The sequence below is a fragment of the Petaurus breviceps genome, unplaced genomic scaffold (assembly GCF_028583685.1).
Source record: "Petaurus breviceps papuanus isolate PSGF00001 unplaced genomic scaffold, PetGlider_PUasm1.0 90845, whole genome shotgun sequence".
Lineage (NCBI taxonomy): Eukaryota > Metazoa > Chordata > Mammalia > Diprotodontia > Petauridae > Petaurus > Petaurus breviceps.
Window position 1 is genome coordinate 14269028 of NW_027187359.1, and position 16839 is coordinate 14285866.

Consider the following 16839-nt stretch of genomic DNA (forward strand, 5'->3'; position numbering starts at 1 on the left):
TTTTTCTTTGTATTTTCCAATGGGCAGAAAGGGAGGAAGAGTGTAGGGTTAAGAATAGGATTCCTACACCCACCCCCCAAAATAAGATAAAACGACAGCAGGAAAGTAAAAAAAAAAAATCACAGACAAGCTGGACAATTCTGAAAGTTACATGGTCAATTTACTATACACTGAAATACAAACTATTTTGTATACAGTCCTCTCTTATTTCACATTGTATGTAAAACTCACTTTATTTGGTGTTTAAGTTCAGAATAATAAGAAAACAAAATGGGGAAAGGCATAAAAAGAGAGGAAGTAAAGACAACAAATGTAATTTTTCCTAGGAGTTTGGCAACGAAAGAGAAGAGAAAGAATGAAGTTAAGCTAAGAAAGGAAAGAAAGAGAGCTAAAGGACAAGAGCATGAGGGAATGAATATGATTTAGCGCAGGTTTACTAGAAGGAGTAAAACGGAATCAATTATGGAGGAAGAAAAGGACTGTCTTGCTTCTGTCAAAGTACAGTTAAAAATGGATAATAAGGATTTATAATAATCAGCATATGACTTCCTTCAGCCCCCTTGCAGCAACATTTGGGAGCAGAATAATTAAGGGCTGGGGTGTGGCAAGGGATGATTGGCAGTAAAATACAAGAGCAAAGGACTAGAAGGGGGAGAACAGTACAGAGTTGAATTGGTAAACTATAGGACTAAGTTAAGGAAAGGAAGAAAGTGAAGTGTAATCAGGGATAATGGGGTTACTGAGAAAAATGAGACTGATCAGGAAAAGAAGTTGTAATTAGAGTGAAGAATGAGATTAGGAGACCTGAGGCATGGGGAGTGATGGAATAATAGAAGATTACTGAAAAGATACCACAATGTCATGGTTTTTTTATTAAGGAAGTTGAATACTGGTGGGTAAAGGTAAGGTTCAGAGTGTGGTCATCCCTTTGTGTGACTAAAATAGACAGAAAAAATTAGGACTTAAGACAGAGGTAGGGAACCTATAGCCTCAAGGCCACATGTGGCCCTCTAGGTCCTTGAGTATGGCCCTTTGACTGAATCAAAACTTCACAAAACAAATCCCCTTAATAAAAGGATTTGTTCTGTAAAACTCAGATTCAGTCAAAAGACCAAACCCAAGAACCTAGAAGGTCACATGTGGCCTCTAGACCTCAGGTTCCCTAAACCTGTTTAAGATTTAAGGAGAATGAGGTATTAGGAAGCTAGAATGTATAAAAGAGTATCAACATGTATACTAAAGTCCCCGTAGAAGGGTAGGAATTGGGGAGGAGAGTTAAAAAGGTTCTGAAGTCCTTGAGAAAGGAAAAACAACTATAAATCCTGATAATTCTACCATTGTAAGATCTCTACTATAGGTACCCTTCACTATTCTGACACTGCTACTACCCTGGTTCAGGTCCTTCATCACCTCCAGGATCAAATATAAAATCCTCTTTTAGCATTTAAAGGCTTTCATAACCTGGCCCCCAACTCTCTAGTCTTCTTGTACCTTACTCTCCCTGCATATACTCTACAGTGCAGTTGATACTGGCCTTTTTACAGTTCTTTGTCTAGGACAATCTCTCTCAACTCCAAGCATTTTTACTGGCTGTGCTCCTATCCTGGAATTCTCTATCTCCTCATCTCCTGGCTTTCCTGTCATCCTTCAAATCAGAGCTAAAACCTTATCTTCTAGATAAACACTTCCCTCATCTCCTTTAATGCTAGTGCCTTCCCTTGTTGATTAATTCCAATTTATTCTGTCTGCATCATGTTTTTAAAATAGTTGTTTACATGTCATCTTCCCATTAGACTATGAGCTCCCTGAGAACAGGGACTAGGTTTTGTGGATTTCTTTGCATTCCCAGTCTTAGCACAGTATCTGGCATATAGTAAATAATAAATGCTTCCTGGCTTGACCTGGATGCCAATATAAAATATTCACTATGACCTGAATATGGTAGAAAATATTGGCAGTGTATTTTAAAGGAGGAAAGTGATAAAAGCAAAAGAATGAAGAATCTGAAAGTGACAGTAATAAGTAAGAAGTATTCTTACTCCCCCTCCAGGACCCATAAGTCAAGAGGAATCAGTGAAAGTTTATCCAGTAGTGGACTGGGTGGACAGGGATGTAGTGTTGCCTAGGTGACTGAGTAATACAAGGATAAGGAGTAACCAGTGATAGTAGTTGCTAACTAACTTGTTGGTAGGAGCTCAATTATAATGCTCCTTGAAGGTAGCAACTGTTTTGCTTTGCTTTGTTTTTGCAATGTTTAGCACAGTGCCTGCTGAAAAGATGGATGGATGGATGGATGGATGGACGGATGACAGATATACATACACATATACATACATAAACATATACACATAAACACATGTATACATACACACACTTCTTGACTGACTTAATAAACAACTAATTGTTATGAAGAAACCACAACACTTGTAAATATCCACTGCATTTGCAAACTAAGGGGACTTAACCAAGTTCAAAGGAAAGCTTGATTTAGCAATTTAAGAAAACCTTTTAACTTAAACATTTAAGAACCTTTAAAAAAGTGATCTGAAAAATATTCAACACACACCAAAAAAGCCAAGTTAACAGTGAATGATACTGAGTTATAATAGAGAGTGAATGTTTATTAATTTCTTCTCAAAATCACTGCTCTCTGAATCACTATTTTTTAATTCAGAGCTTTTGAAACCCAAAATCAAGCTCTCTACTTGGACAGATTTGATCTACTTTCAACCATACAAATAATATAAGTATATGTGCATAGGAACATATATTACATATATACACACACCATGTATATGTGTACATGTGTATGTGTGCATTTATATATAAGTATCTGATTTAGTTTGGTCAGTCCACAATTTCATTCATTATTTATTAATCACCTATTACTAATATGCAAAGCACCGCAATAGTCACTAGGGATACCAAGACAGAATTTACACTCTACTGGGAGAATACACTATGCATACAATTAAGTATAATAAAAAGAAAATGAAAGAAGGTAAAAACAGAAAAGACATCAGAAATCAGGGAAGGTCTCACAGATGAATCTTAAAGAAAGATAAGGCTTCTGATATGCATAGAAGAGAAGCATACTAGACATGAGGAACAAGTCATTTTTCAAATGCAAAGAGGTAGAAGATGGAGTAGCAAATTCAGGAAAAACTAGTAATCTAATTTTTCACTAGTATACTCAATTCATTTAGTGAAAGAATGTGAAATAAGAGCAGAACCATAATAGGGCCCTAAATGCCATGCTAAGGTATATGTTTTATCCTATAAACGATATCAAGTAACTGAAGGTTTACTGACAACCAAGTCCTCATTATGTATCTACCACATGTAAGGCACTGAAAAAACACAGACAAAACAACTGAACAACCCCTGCTCTCAAAGAACTTATATTTTATAAGAGAAACAACATGTGCACATCAGTAAAAATAAAACTATATACAAAATAAATAAAAGGTAATTTTGGGAAGGAGACATCAGTGGCTAGGAGACTCAGGAAACGCCTGATGTATGAAGTGGCATCTGGGATCAGCTTTGAAGGAAGCCAGGGATTCTAGGGGGCAGAAGTGAGACATTCCAAACATAAGGAACAGCCTGTACAAAAGCATGGAGGAGGGAGCAGAGAGAAACAGAAAGAAGACCAGTCTGAAGGGACTACAGAACATATAAAGGTGAATGATATGTAAGACTGGAAATGTAGGATAGAGTCAAGTTGTGAAGAGTTTCAAATGCCAAATAAAAGAGTTTGTATTTTATTTTAAAGGGAATAGAAAGCTTTACTGAATAGGGGAGTGGCATGCTCATCTACGCCTTAGGAAGATTATTCTGGCAGCTATACAGAGAGCAGATTTGACCAAGGAGAAACTATAGTCAAGGAAAACAATTAGGCAGCTATGACAGTAATCCAGGTGAGACTTGATGAGAGCTTGTACTAGGGTGATGACTACATGAATGGATAGAATGAGATGGATTGAGGAAATGTGTAGATGTAAAATTGACAAAACTTGGCAACTAAATGGACATGGGAGAGAGGAAAGGAAGAGAAAAGAACTGAAGATTTGAGTAACTGGGCAGATGGTGATGCCCTCAACAGAAATAGGGAATTTTGAAGGAGAGACAGATTTAGAAAAGATAATGAATTCTATTTTGAACATAATGAATTTGAAAGACCCAGAAGACATCCTAGGGGAAACTATTCAGCAGGCAGATGACAATGCAGGACTAGAATTCAAGAGAAAAATTAGGTCTAGATGAATAGTATCAATTAAACAAGCAGGGAAGCAGCTAGGGGGCAATGTAGACAGTGTGCTGAATTAGGAAGACCTGAGTTCAAATCTTGCTCAGACATTAGCTATGTGACTTTGAAAAGTTAACCTGCCTTCCTCAGTTTCCTCATTAAAACAGGAAAAATAATGTCACATACACCTCCAATTTGTGAAGATAAAATAATGCTTGTAAAGCAATTTGAAAACTTTAATGAGCTGTATAAACAGTAACTATTATCATGTTTCAAGTGGTGGGGGCTAGACACTGTAACAACACAAGTATACAGATGGAAACAATCTCTACTTGAGAGGAGCTTATATTCTAATGGGGTAAGATAATGAGTACATTTAAAAATACAAACAATAAATATGAAATTGATAAATAAAAATATAGACAAAGAAATTAAATACAAGGTGATTTGTGAAGAAGGGTAGCAGTAGATGGAAAAATCAGAAAAGGCTTCATGTAGAAGATGGTACATGAGCTGCATCTTAAAAGAAAGGGAATGGGGGAGAGGGGTAAGCTGGGTGCACCACATTCCAGGAATATGGGACAACTGATGCAAGTCAACAAAAGGGAAGACGGAATGTTTTCTGTAAGGAACAAAGAGAAGGTCAGATCTGACAGTCATCTACATAGAAGTATTTCATCCAATAGTAGCTGATAAGATGTGGAGAAAGAAAAGAACTCAAGTTAGGACTCTAAGGAACACCCAGACCAAGGGTTTGGAAGATTAATAAAGGATCCAGTAAAAGATAGAGAAACAGCCATCAGAAACATAAGAAAGAATCAGGAAGTTAAGGGAAATGTCAATGAGGAGGGGTTGCTCAGTAATATCAAAAATTGCAGATAGATCAAGGAAATAAATGACAGAAAAAGCCACTTGATTCTGCAAGTAAAAATTAACTAGAGAATATTGTTTTAGTAAGTGGCAGAGTCAGAAATCAGAATGCAAGGTACTAACAAGTGAGTATTGAGAAAGTGAAATAGTAGACCTTTTTTCCAAGAACTTACACGTATAAAGACAAAGAAATAAAGAACCAATCCCTCCATGCCCTTATTCCATGACTATTCCAATAAGATTAATTTGTTCTCTAGTTCTAAAACTATGCTCCCAGGTAATTGGCTCAGCTAAGTTACTCTAAAAGCCAATAAAGACAATATACCTCTTCCTTGCCTTCAGTTAGACATCAATGACTTCCCCATGACAAGGACAACAAAGATTTGATTTATGCAAGTGCAGCAGAGGGTACAATGAATCAATTTGCCCCACCTTAAAGTAACAAGATGCTCTATACTCTGACACACATTTATCAGGTCCAAAATCATCTCATGAATTAATCAAAGGGATTGAACTAGATGTGAAAAGTTCTTAATTTGGAAGGAACAAAATCTTCCAGTTATTGGATGAAATGAAATGATGCTACAACTGAAATACAATAAAATTGGTTAAAAGTGAAGACACACCCTATGGAGTGCAGATGAATTATCAAGTCAGTTCAGACACAAGCATGCCAGTGTCAAGCCAGCCTAGCGATGAACACAGCTTCAGCCAAAACCCTGACAGGAAAAAGAGAGCCTTTATCTTCTCCCTCCTCTCCCCTTGATCTTGTGAATATCATGATGTTGGAAGACTTTGGATTTCACATGAACATACTAGCAGTGATCCTGAAACAAAAATGGATAATGGCAGCATTGGCATCAAAAGTAAAGTAACTAGACAAAATGAGAAAGAAAGGCAGTTTCAGGATTCCACAAGGAGCCCAACAGAAAGTTACATCATTCCTCAAAATAAATTAATGAAAACACCCCAAAAGAAGGGAAAAAAGACTTCCGGCAACAAGGAACTATGAATTATTCCTTTGCTACATGTGCCTTCAAAGTTTGAGTCCACTTTTTCCTTGGACTCTGTATTTGTAGGGAAGTATGTCCGAGTTTGGGAAGATGTTTTGTTACAATTGTTACATTTCTAAAAGCTGACTGGCTGGCTAACTAATTTCAATTGATACTCAAAGGGGAAGTATACCAATGGGGATTCACAGGCTAAAGAATCTCCAATTCCTCATAATTACTCCCTGAAACCTTCTGGAGGAAGAATAATAGCTGCTCTGACCAGACCTGATAGCCAAGTGTGGGTTGGATGAGAGAGCCCAGAGCCAACATGCTATATTAAGTGGAACTTCTGGGATAAATATGTGGCCCTTCACATTTACAGGGACCTACTGGAAAGACTGCCCACCTGGAACTCTAATTATTGGAGAATCTAGTTTTCAGGATGCACTAGAGAAAAAAATAAGGTGTTTTTTTTCTTTGTTTTATATCATAATTAAACAATCTGTTTTCTAATGTGTCTCCTTACAAGTTAATCTAGTTACAAAAGTTACAAAGTTATCTCTAATAACTTTTACTTGTCTGAATGTTTATGTACTGATAGCTTTGCATTACTGAATACAATATTAGAACTGTAGCTAAATGTACAAATTTTGCATACAGAAAATACTAGTGCCTAGCTCATAAATGTTCATTTCTTTCTTTTGTTTTTAAGTAGTCAATAAACATTTATTAAGCACCTACTATGTGTCAGGTACTGGGCTAAGTGGTGGGGACACAAAAAAAAGGCAAAATACAATCCTTTCCCTCAAAGGGTTGACGACTGCTTCTGTCGTCATGACAAGAGGCTAAACAGTTTATCTGAATTTTTTTTATTGGCAGCAAGTTCATAGGATAATGTTTGCCTCCTGATCTATAAACTCTAAATGCTTAATCCTCTTTTGGAAACCACCACCACCACCACCACCACCACCACCACCACCCCACACACACCCACACACACACACACACACACACACTTTACTTACCTGATGCTTTCCCCACCCCCCTCTCCTTGAAAATTAAACATGTTCAGTCTATTGCAAGATGAGTTTAGAATTCCCTTAAGACTCTTTGACATACGTAGCCAGAAGAAGTCCACCCGAACCTCCAAAGAAACTACGGTATGAAAAATTCTGGTGTTCCTTGCTTGGAAAGGGACATCTAGAAATTTTGTCCAGACCACAGACAGATGATCTTATGCACTCAGGGAACACTGGAAGAGTTTTCACCCAGAAGGCAGTTTGGTTTGTCACCTAAAAGTGAGGAGAGTGACTTCCAGTCAATGCCAGGTCCCTGATCCCTACTGAACAAATTCTATATACTCTGGGTTACGAAAGGAGCTAGCCTTTCCTCCCAAAAGAAGACTGACTTTCCTTTCTTTCTTTTGTTTTTAAGTAGTCAATAAACATTTATTAAGCACCTACTATGTGCCAGGTACTGGGCTAAGTGGTGAGGACACAAAAAAAGGCAAAATACAATCCTTGCCCTCAAAGGGTTGACAACTGCTTCTGTCGTCATGACAAGAGGCTAAACAGGGAGGGAGGAAGGGGGGAAGGCAATCAGAGTTAAGTGACTTACCCAGGGTCACACTGCTAATAAATGTCTGAGGCCACTTCTGAATTCAGGTCCTCCTGACTCCTGGGCCTGTGTTCTAACCATTGTACACCTACCTCACTGCCCCTTTTCTTTTTCTTTTAAATTAATTTACAATTTAAGCCCAGTCTGTGTAAGTACAAAGCAGAAGGGCCCCTTAAGGGGCAGGAAAAGGCTAAGAACTTCAGATTCCCTTCAATGGATCAGTGTTGCTATACAAGCACCAATTTAAATCAGTTTAGCTTCCAATTTGAAGGATGAGGAGGTGACTTCCAAAGTTCCTAATCCCTTGTAGGGAGAACACTTTGTACTTTTTGAGTTCTGTAAGGGCTAGGCTTTCCTTCTGAGAAGTAATACTTGGTTTTTTCATTCTTTTTTTCCCAATTTTCATTGCTTTGGGGTTGAATAAAGCCGTTTTAAAAGCACTAAGGCAGAGATAACCTACAAAGACTTTGCAAAATTATTATTTGTTCAACTGTATCATTATATATTGGTTAATATGGGAGAATGTTAAATACCAAATCTGATTAGGAACTGCGCTACAAAGACTTTTTCCAAAGACTTTTTAGTATAAACTGAGATAAAGCATTCAAAAAGGAGAATGTTGAACCTCCCCAAATCACCAAAAAGCTATATAGGATTTGGAACTAACAGACTTTGCCAAACACTCTAGGAAATCTGCTGAGGAAAGCAAATGTTAACCTAGAGGAAAATTGGGTAAGGGGAGGGGTAAGGGGAGGGGGGGAGAGAAGGTCAATGTACCAATTACCCCACCAATTTAAAGTAACTAATGAGAAAGATGCTTTAGACACTGATATATCAGGTAAGAACATGTCTACTGAATCTATCAAAGGTATTAAAACTCCTCACTTTTTACTTTAGACAAAAAAAGTCCTTAATTTGGAAGAAGCAAAAATGCTTCCAACTACTGAATGAAATTAAATGATGCTACACAAAAATACATTAAGATTGGCTTAAGAGTCAGTAATGCCCTGAGGCTTTGGATAAAATAGCAAGTCAATTTGGAACCCAGAATTCCAGTGTCAGGCCAGGCTATTGATGAAAACAGCTTCAGCCAAGAATCTGAGAGGGAATCCCAGTGGGGAAGCCTCTGTCTACCAGACCCCACTGAAGATGACCATGTGAACTTCAAAACATCAGAACATTTTGGACTTCCCACAGACATTCTAGCAGTGTCTCCCAGAACATCAATGACTGATGGCAGCATATGCATTGGAAAGAGAAGAAAAACTACACAATGAAAAAAATGTAGCTTTAGAATTTTAAAAGGAACCTCACAGAAAGTTATACCATGTCTAAAGAGAACTTCATAAGGATCCCACAAAGAGGAAAGAAGACTTCTAGCAACAAGGACCTTCAAATTATCTCTCTGCTACATTTTGTTCCATTTTCCCTGTGACTCTATATGTACTCCTGGGAGAGCGTGTCCTCCCAAATAGGGAAGTTTTTTGTACCATTGTTCATATTATATATTGCCTTAGTGAATACCTAGATCTAAAGCTAAGTAAGTCTAGCTAACTGATATCAACTGCCATTCAACTAGGGAATAAAGCATACCTCTAAATGCTTATAAGCAATTACACTACAAAACAACAAAACAAACCCTCAAGGTTACGCCTAATGCTGAAGGGAGAAGTAGGTAACCTCCAGCTTGGCACTCTGCCTGGTGCAAATGAGGGTTTGGGATAGTAGTCTCAGAATGCCCTCTAATTTATATAGTATTTTAAGGTATGCAAGGAGTTTTATATTTCATCTCATTTGATCCTCACAATGATCCAGTGAGAAAAGTGCTATTATCTTCTCCCTTTTACAGATGAGGAAACTGAGAATGAAAGAGGTTAATCATTTTTTCAGGATCAGAAACTTAAGTGTTTTAATGGCCCACTTCAGGGTCATAAATCATTTACCTTGACTGAGCCCCTTTCTACTACCTCTTCCCTCCATAACAAAAGTTACATATTTTTACCATAATTTGCAAACAAAAATTTGTGCACATATCACAATAGTAGCATAGTCTCCCTACACCCTGCTAAATAATTAAGTAGTCATTTAAAAACAGTCCCTTACAGGTAAACACAGAGGAATTTTCACAAAATCAACACGTGAATTTGTTTTGCTTGACTATGCATATGTTATAAGTGAAGTTTGTTTTGGTTTCTCTTCTTGAGGGGGTGGTGAGAAAGATGGGAGGAAAAAAGAAAAGAAAAAATATCAATAACACTTTTTTAAATATACAGAAAAGAGCAGAAGGAAGTTGAGAAGGGAAGAAAGGCAGTGATGGTACTAAACATTAAATTTACCTCCCAAGCTCCCCATAAAACTGTAGGTAAAAAGATTCATATTTTCATATAGAATCTTCTTTTTACATTCTTTGTATATGGAAACATTTATGTTTGTTGATGTTTGATTGTGAGGAGAAGGGGAAGAGAAAAGAAAAAGGGAGGGGTACCACAGTTTTTGTCATCCTATCAAATGCTCTCTCCAACAGGGATGACAGCTATGCATGTTCGTTCCTGCTAATTCACAGGATCAGGATTACACATTTAGAGCCATAAGGAACCTTAGAGAAGGATTCTAATCTCCCTCATTTTTCAGATGAATAACTTGAGACCCATTAAGTAATCACCCAAGAGGCAGGGACAAGTTTGATTCTGTTACTGACTCCAAATCCAACACACTGTTCATTGGTCCACATTGCTACTTTTCCTTCCATGTCTCTCTCTCCCTGTGTAAAGTCTCTGATTCCTTCAAGACCCAACTGAGATACACTTCTTCCATGAAGTCTACCATGACACACCCCTCCTCAATCACAAAGTGATCTTTCTCCTCAAATTTTCTTTTAGCGTATAGCCTACATCTCTTAATAATTATTCTCATTCTACTCTATAGCATATTTACTTGTGCCACCACCATTCCCTCCCCACAAGAAAATAAAAGTCCTTTAAGTCAAAGACCATTCCATTCTTGGCTTTGTATTGCCAGCAACTAAAACAGCATCTGACACATAGAAATAAATTAATAAACTCTGGCTAACTGACTGACTGCAAAATACTTCAGGATATCATTTTACCTCTTATAACCTCTAGGCATACGCACAGTGCCCTAAGCAAAGATATTAATGTTTCTTGAGTGAAGATGATATCCCCAGCAATTAGCACAGTACCTGGCACATAGTAAATACTTAATAAATAAAATTATCAATTGACTACTTGATTGAAAAAAAGTTTTACTTCTTTTCTAATCTCTATATTTTTTAATTATATAACAATTTATGCTTGATAACAGCGGTTATAGCAATTATACAAAGAACTATAATTCTGCACAATGTCTCAATATTTAAAGTTCTTAAGTTATAGATAAGCAAAACACATACAGACCGGGCCAGACTGCCAACTACCTTTGGACTGCATTCATTTTTGTTTCCTTTCCAAATAAATATTGGCTGAAAAATTAACCACAAGGAAAAGTGCCAGAATTGGATCCATGATCTTGTCCAGGGATACTTCCTCCAATGATAAAGATCACAAGTGAGCCAAGACTGCCTATCCTATAATGACTTTTCCATGTCTTCCCTAAGTTTGCTTCAAGGGATCCACTCACTGAAATTCCTCCTCACCTTCTCCCGACAATTTCAGGGATACAAGTAAAGCATGTGGGCTGACTTGTTCCTGCCATGTGAGTAACTGGCAGGTAACTTAAACTTATGAACTTAAATTTAATTTAATGAAAAATACATGTCATAGAAAAGATAATTTGGGCGCAGCTAGGTAGTGCAGTAAGCAGAGCACTGGCCCTGGAGTCAGGAGGACCTGAGTTCAAATTCAGCCTCAGACACTTAACACTTACTAGCCGTGTAACCTTGGGCAAGTCTTGCACAATTCATGGTGCAGTGGAAAATACGCTGGAGTTGGAATCAGAAAACCTAGGTCTGAAGCATAATTCTAGCACTTACACCTGGCTTAAGTAAATAATTAAACTCTAGGCCTCAATTTCTTCATCTGTAAAATGAAGAGCCAGGATTAGATGATCTCTAAGATATGTTCTAGTTCTAAATGTATATTCTTACAAAATCAATACCACCCGGAAAATTACTCATGTTTTCTGTCAATGTAACTATGATTCACCTAGGAAAAAATAAAGACATTTTAAAAGATCAAAAATAAGATTCTGTTAAGTTGTACAACCCTGAACTATTCTGTAGTATATTAAATGCATCATTATTAAAAGCATGCCTCATTTTATTATGCTAGGACACAATGCAAACAAAAAAATTAAAAATTAGACTCCTTATCTTCCCAGTGTCTCAAGCCAATGAAAAAATCTTACATTATGTATCTGGCACCTTAAATATTCAAAATTAAAAGAATCTGTAATCCAATTAATAGATCATAAGGCAAATGGTATTTTTAACTTCTAATTTGTCACTAGGCATCCATCAACACAGAAAACTTTTTTCTATCTACTATAGGACAGAAAAGTTCTTGCTGACAAATGACGTTTTTACTCAAGAAAAATAATCACTGGTCAGCAGAGATACACTTTTATTTGTAAGAAACTGTATGAAGGGAAATATATCCATGAATAACTACATCATTAAAAAAATGAAAAACATAATAAGGATTGAAACTGAAAAATTGATCTGAAAGGAAATCTCTTTGAAAGGAGGCAGAATCTGAACCTAGGGTCCTCTGACTCCAGAGAGTCTTTCTTTCTACTTTGTCAAACTGCCTCTCTCAGCAGATGTATAAGCCAGTGTGATTTAGAGATGCTGTGGCTACAAAAAAATTCCTCATATTAAATGATCTGTATCATTAGCTGATAAGCCTCCCTGAATTTAGCCAAACTAGTCTTCATGAGTCACAGAGTCCAATGAAAACTCTATCTCCCAGTTTTGGCAGGACCTGCCTCAAGTGGTTCTCTGCTGGCACAGCCTTCAAGAACCCTCCACAGCACAACAATCAATAGAAATGAATTTTAATTCAAGATTTACATATTTATACATTCTCCCTCCACATAAAAAAGGAAAAAAAATGCTCTACCCAGACTGGAAGCTCTCAGAAATGGATGTCCAATACAGACAGCTCTTTCTTACCCAAATACCAGCTTAAATTTCAGCAGAAGAGAGGAATAAATCCAGTATAGCAAGACTACCACACTCCTGTGTGGCAATGACAGCATGCTCTCAAATTCTCCCTACTCCAAGTAGAGAAAAAAAAATGTCAAAATAAATGCTATAAAACAGTAATCATCATCATCATCATCATCTTACAGAATAAACACAAAAGATGTCATACATAGAAAAAGACCAGAATTTAGCCCTGTTATTACACCAGACTAAGAAAAGAGAAAATTAAGCAAAAGAACAACATAATAAAAACAAAGTAAATTCCAGGAAGTATAAGGGTGAGAACATGAATAATGTATAAAGTATATCTTTCTAAAAGTGGACGGCAAGAAGAATTATCATAAAAAGAAACATATTTCTAACAATACCCTCAAGTAGAAAAAAAAGAACAAAACCTGTAATTCTACATTCCATATTTAACAGGTTGTTGTGTTTTTTTAATGACAGCTACATGGAAGACAAGTACAGGGAAAGAGGTAAGTAGACCAATTAGGAGATTACTGCAAAAGTCCATGCAAGAAGTTGACTAGCCTGGTCTTGCTTAGAGTGGAGATAAGCAGAGGTAGATGGATGGGAGAGATGCTGAGGCGACACAACTGACAAGACTCGGCAAGTGTTATTACATGGAGGTAGAAGAAGCCAAGGAAAAAGAGAATGAGGAATGTAAAATGACTCCAACATTTTGAACAAAGATGACTGGAAGAACAGTGTTGTTCTCAGGAACATTAGGAGAGGTGAGTTTTGAGGAAAAGATAAATCAGTAAAAACACATGGATAATGAACAAAAGGACAAAACATGCTTCATATGGGGGTGAGGAGGGAAAAGGGGAGCAAATTAATCCCTGCCAGTTCTAAAATCCTATGACCTACACTAGCAGTTTTTATTTACATCTATAAGCACTAAATAACATGTCATCTCTTATTTGTGCTCCAATTTTCAAAACTTTAAAAAGATGATTTTTTTTTCTGTTAAATGGGTTGCTATGATTCACCTAGAAAAGCTAAAAGTAAGTTCTACTTGATTCAACTATCCAGGAAAGCAATCTGGAATTATGCTAAATAATAAAGTGTCTACTTCCTTTGATCCAGAGGTCTCAATACTAGGCATATCAAGAAGATAAAAAGAAAGTTCCTATATATACCAAAATGTTTATAGCAGCAGTATTTTGTAATCATAAAAAGGTAAAGAATGCTCAATGATTTGAGAAATGGTTAAACTATAGAACATGAATATACACCATAAGAAACAATGAATATGGTTAGTCAACCAATCAACAAGCATTCATTAAGCATTTCCTATGTGCAGGCACTGTGCTAAGTTCTGGGGATACAAAAAAAGGCAAAAACAATCCCTATTTTCAAGGAGCTCAGTAACCCACCTTGATTTTATGGAAGGAGAGAACATGAGAACAACTATCTCCAAGATACATACCAGGTAAACTAAAGGCAATCTTAGAGGGAAGGCACAGAGGGGGACTGGGCAAAACACGGCTTGAAAAAGGGCAGGATGTGAGCTCTCGAAGAAAATCAGAAGATGGAGATGAGAAAGAGAGTATTCCAGACACAGGGCACAGAGAAAAGTAGGAAGCCATTCTGCAAAATGAAGTAAGCAGAACCAGGAAAATATACACAACTATAACAATTTAAATTGAAAGAATAACAACAAACATAAGAAATGAATGCAGTGAAATTCCAATGACCCATGTTGAGCTCAAAGAAGAGATATAAGAAGGTACCTCCACCATCCCTTCTTTGCAAAGGTGGGGAACTTATAATTCCTCATTGCATACAATGTCAGACTCAGCTGTTTGGTTTTAATGAAGTGGATTTTTTTCTTTGTTAAATGGAATGGGCTGGGGGAGGAAAAATGGAGGGAGAAAGCATCTGAGAAATGAGGATGATATAAAAATAAATTACACACATTTCCCCTCAGCATTTAGAAAATTCATTAATAACAATTTCCCTGTAATACATACAGCATAGGCAAATACTTGGGTCAGCATTTATGGATTTGCTTACAAAACTAAATTTGTCCCTAAAAAGTGCTAAAACTGGCACCAGATAATCCCAGTGAGATAGGCAAACATTTTAGCTATGGTCTTTTATCTTGTGTGTGATTTTATTTCTTGAAATACTGCTTCCATTACAATTAATAAAAATAAAGTCAGTATCTTCGCCAAAACTTGTTTTTTTTTTTTGGTCAATGAACAGTACAAATCAACAACTACAAAAATATTTGAGCATATGTGAAATATTCTCCACATGAGATAGCAGGGGAGATAATTTCCAATTATTGTAAAAAAAAAAAAAAGATGATGCCCAGAAAAAACTACATAATAGAATTTAGAAGCTATATAAAAATTAGTTTCTCCAAAGTGGCCCAAATCCTACTGGCCACATAGGGATCAAACGTTTACAATACTGCTTTAAATTTCATTGTTTTGCCCTAAGCCAATTGTGCACTCTGCCTGATATAAAAATTAGCATTATTCACACTTACATGGTCCTCTAGGTTTTACAAAATATTTTCCATACAACAATCCAAAGAGGTGGTAGTAGTATCCCAACTTCAATAATTAAAAATTAATCACATTAACTACTAAATGAAAGTCAGAGGCAGGAATGGAAGCCAGGTCTGATTCGAGGTACAGCAGGCTAGCTACTAAACTACATTGCTACTATATACTCTCATTTCTACAGCCCAAAGCACATGAAGTAACTGTTGAATTAACTTTTAAAATGCATAAAGAATTGGGAATAATACTGGGCTAGAAATAAGATAACCCAAATTCTGGTCCTACTTTGCCACTAACTAGAAACTAGACAACTTTAAAAGCCTCTTTTAACTCAAAATAGTCAAAGTTCTACCAATGACCATTTTTACATTCAAAGCCCAGAAAGGTTGGCTTCAACAAGGATATAAATTCCAATTCCACCTAAGGTCCCTAAATGTCTAGAAAAATGCTTCCCTGAATACTACCACTTTCTTTCCATTATGTTTTGCAAACCTAAATTGTTAACATAATATTCGTAAAGACCTGCCCTTTTATTGACTCAATATATATTTCATTTTTATACATAGCTCAAGAAACTGAAAAACCTAAAATGAGGTAAAGGCATTGTCTAGATTGTGTAAAAAAAGGCTCCAAGTTTTATGAGAACACATAGATAACTAGAATGGTTAGGCATGGATGGGTTATGATGGATGAAAAGAATACCCTTACTGCTTTAAGTTCAAATAGGACTACAGACACTTAACTAGTTGTCTGACCCTGAGCAAGACACTTAACCCAGATCGCCTGGAGGGAGGGGAGGGGTAGCAGCAACCACACTGGTTCTTAGATCTGCTTTACTAGTAGATGTTCAAGGGGTCAACAATCTTTTTTAATTACATTCATTAGCTCAGGGGAAAAAATCAGTACTCTGAACTTCACAGAAAATCCAAACAAAATAGAGAAAATACAAGCAGAGAAATAAAGACCAATAGACAGAGCTTCTAACTGTCTGAGAAATTAGCACAGATCAACAGACAGGTCCAACTGTCTGATCAAGGCAATACATATATAGTTACCAGAGAGAGAAGCACCAACATCTGTGCTTTTCAAAGTCAGGGGGGGCTCCTTAATGGCCACCCAGACTCTCAACTGGCCAAATCAAACAAACTCTTCCAAAGAGTAAGGCCCAAAGCAAAATGCTAATCTCAAAGTAAGTGTGTATACATATACATACATATATACATACATACATACATAATACACCCTTTTTAGAGCCAGAGGGCATCACAACCCTCAGGACTCAGTGCCTAATTAGAAATTAACAAAAGGTGTGAAAGCCTTCCAAAAAGCAAGCCTCCTCTAAGCAAGCTTCCCTAAATGGGCTCCACTGGAAGCCCATTAATAGGCAGGGAAGATCTCCTGTCCTATTAACATTACAAGAAGGGAAAGGGAATA

The 16839-nt window shown here is 36.8% G+C and overlaps 2 protein-coding genes and 1 long non-coding RNA gene across 3 annotated transcripts in view; 1 reads left to right on the plus strand and 2 right to left on the minus strand.

Annotated features, from left to right (window-relative positions):
- The window catches only part of MEMO1 (mediator of cell motility 1), a 157974-nt gene that overhangs the window by 130835 nt on the left and 10300 nt on the right, over nt 1–16839 (minus strand). The window lies entirely within an intron of this gene.
- SLC30A6 (solute carrier family 30 member 6) overlaps nt 1–16839 on the plus strand; it is a 388867-nt gene that overhangs the window by 106385 nt on the left and 265643 nt on the right. The window lies entirely within an intron of this gene.
- On the minus strand, nt 3473–16676 carry LOC138149176 (uncharacterized). The gene is made up of 2 exons (XR_011165249.1): nt 7137–16676; nt 3473–5946 (listed from the first exon to the last, which is right to left on the minus strand). It is a non-coding gene; the product is annotated as an uncharacterized lncRNA (long non-coding RNA).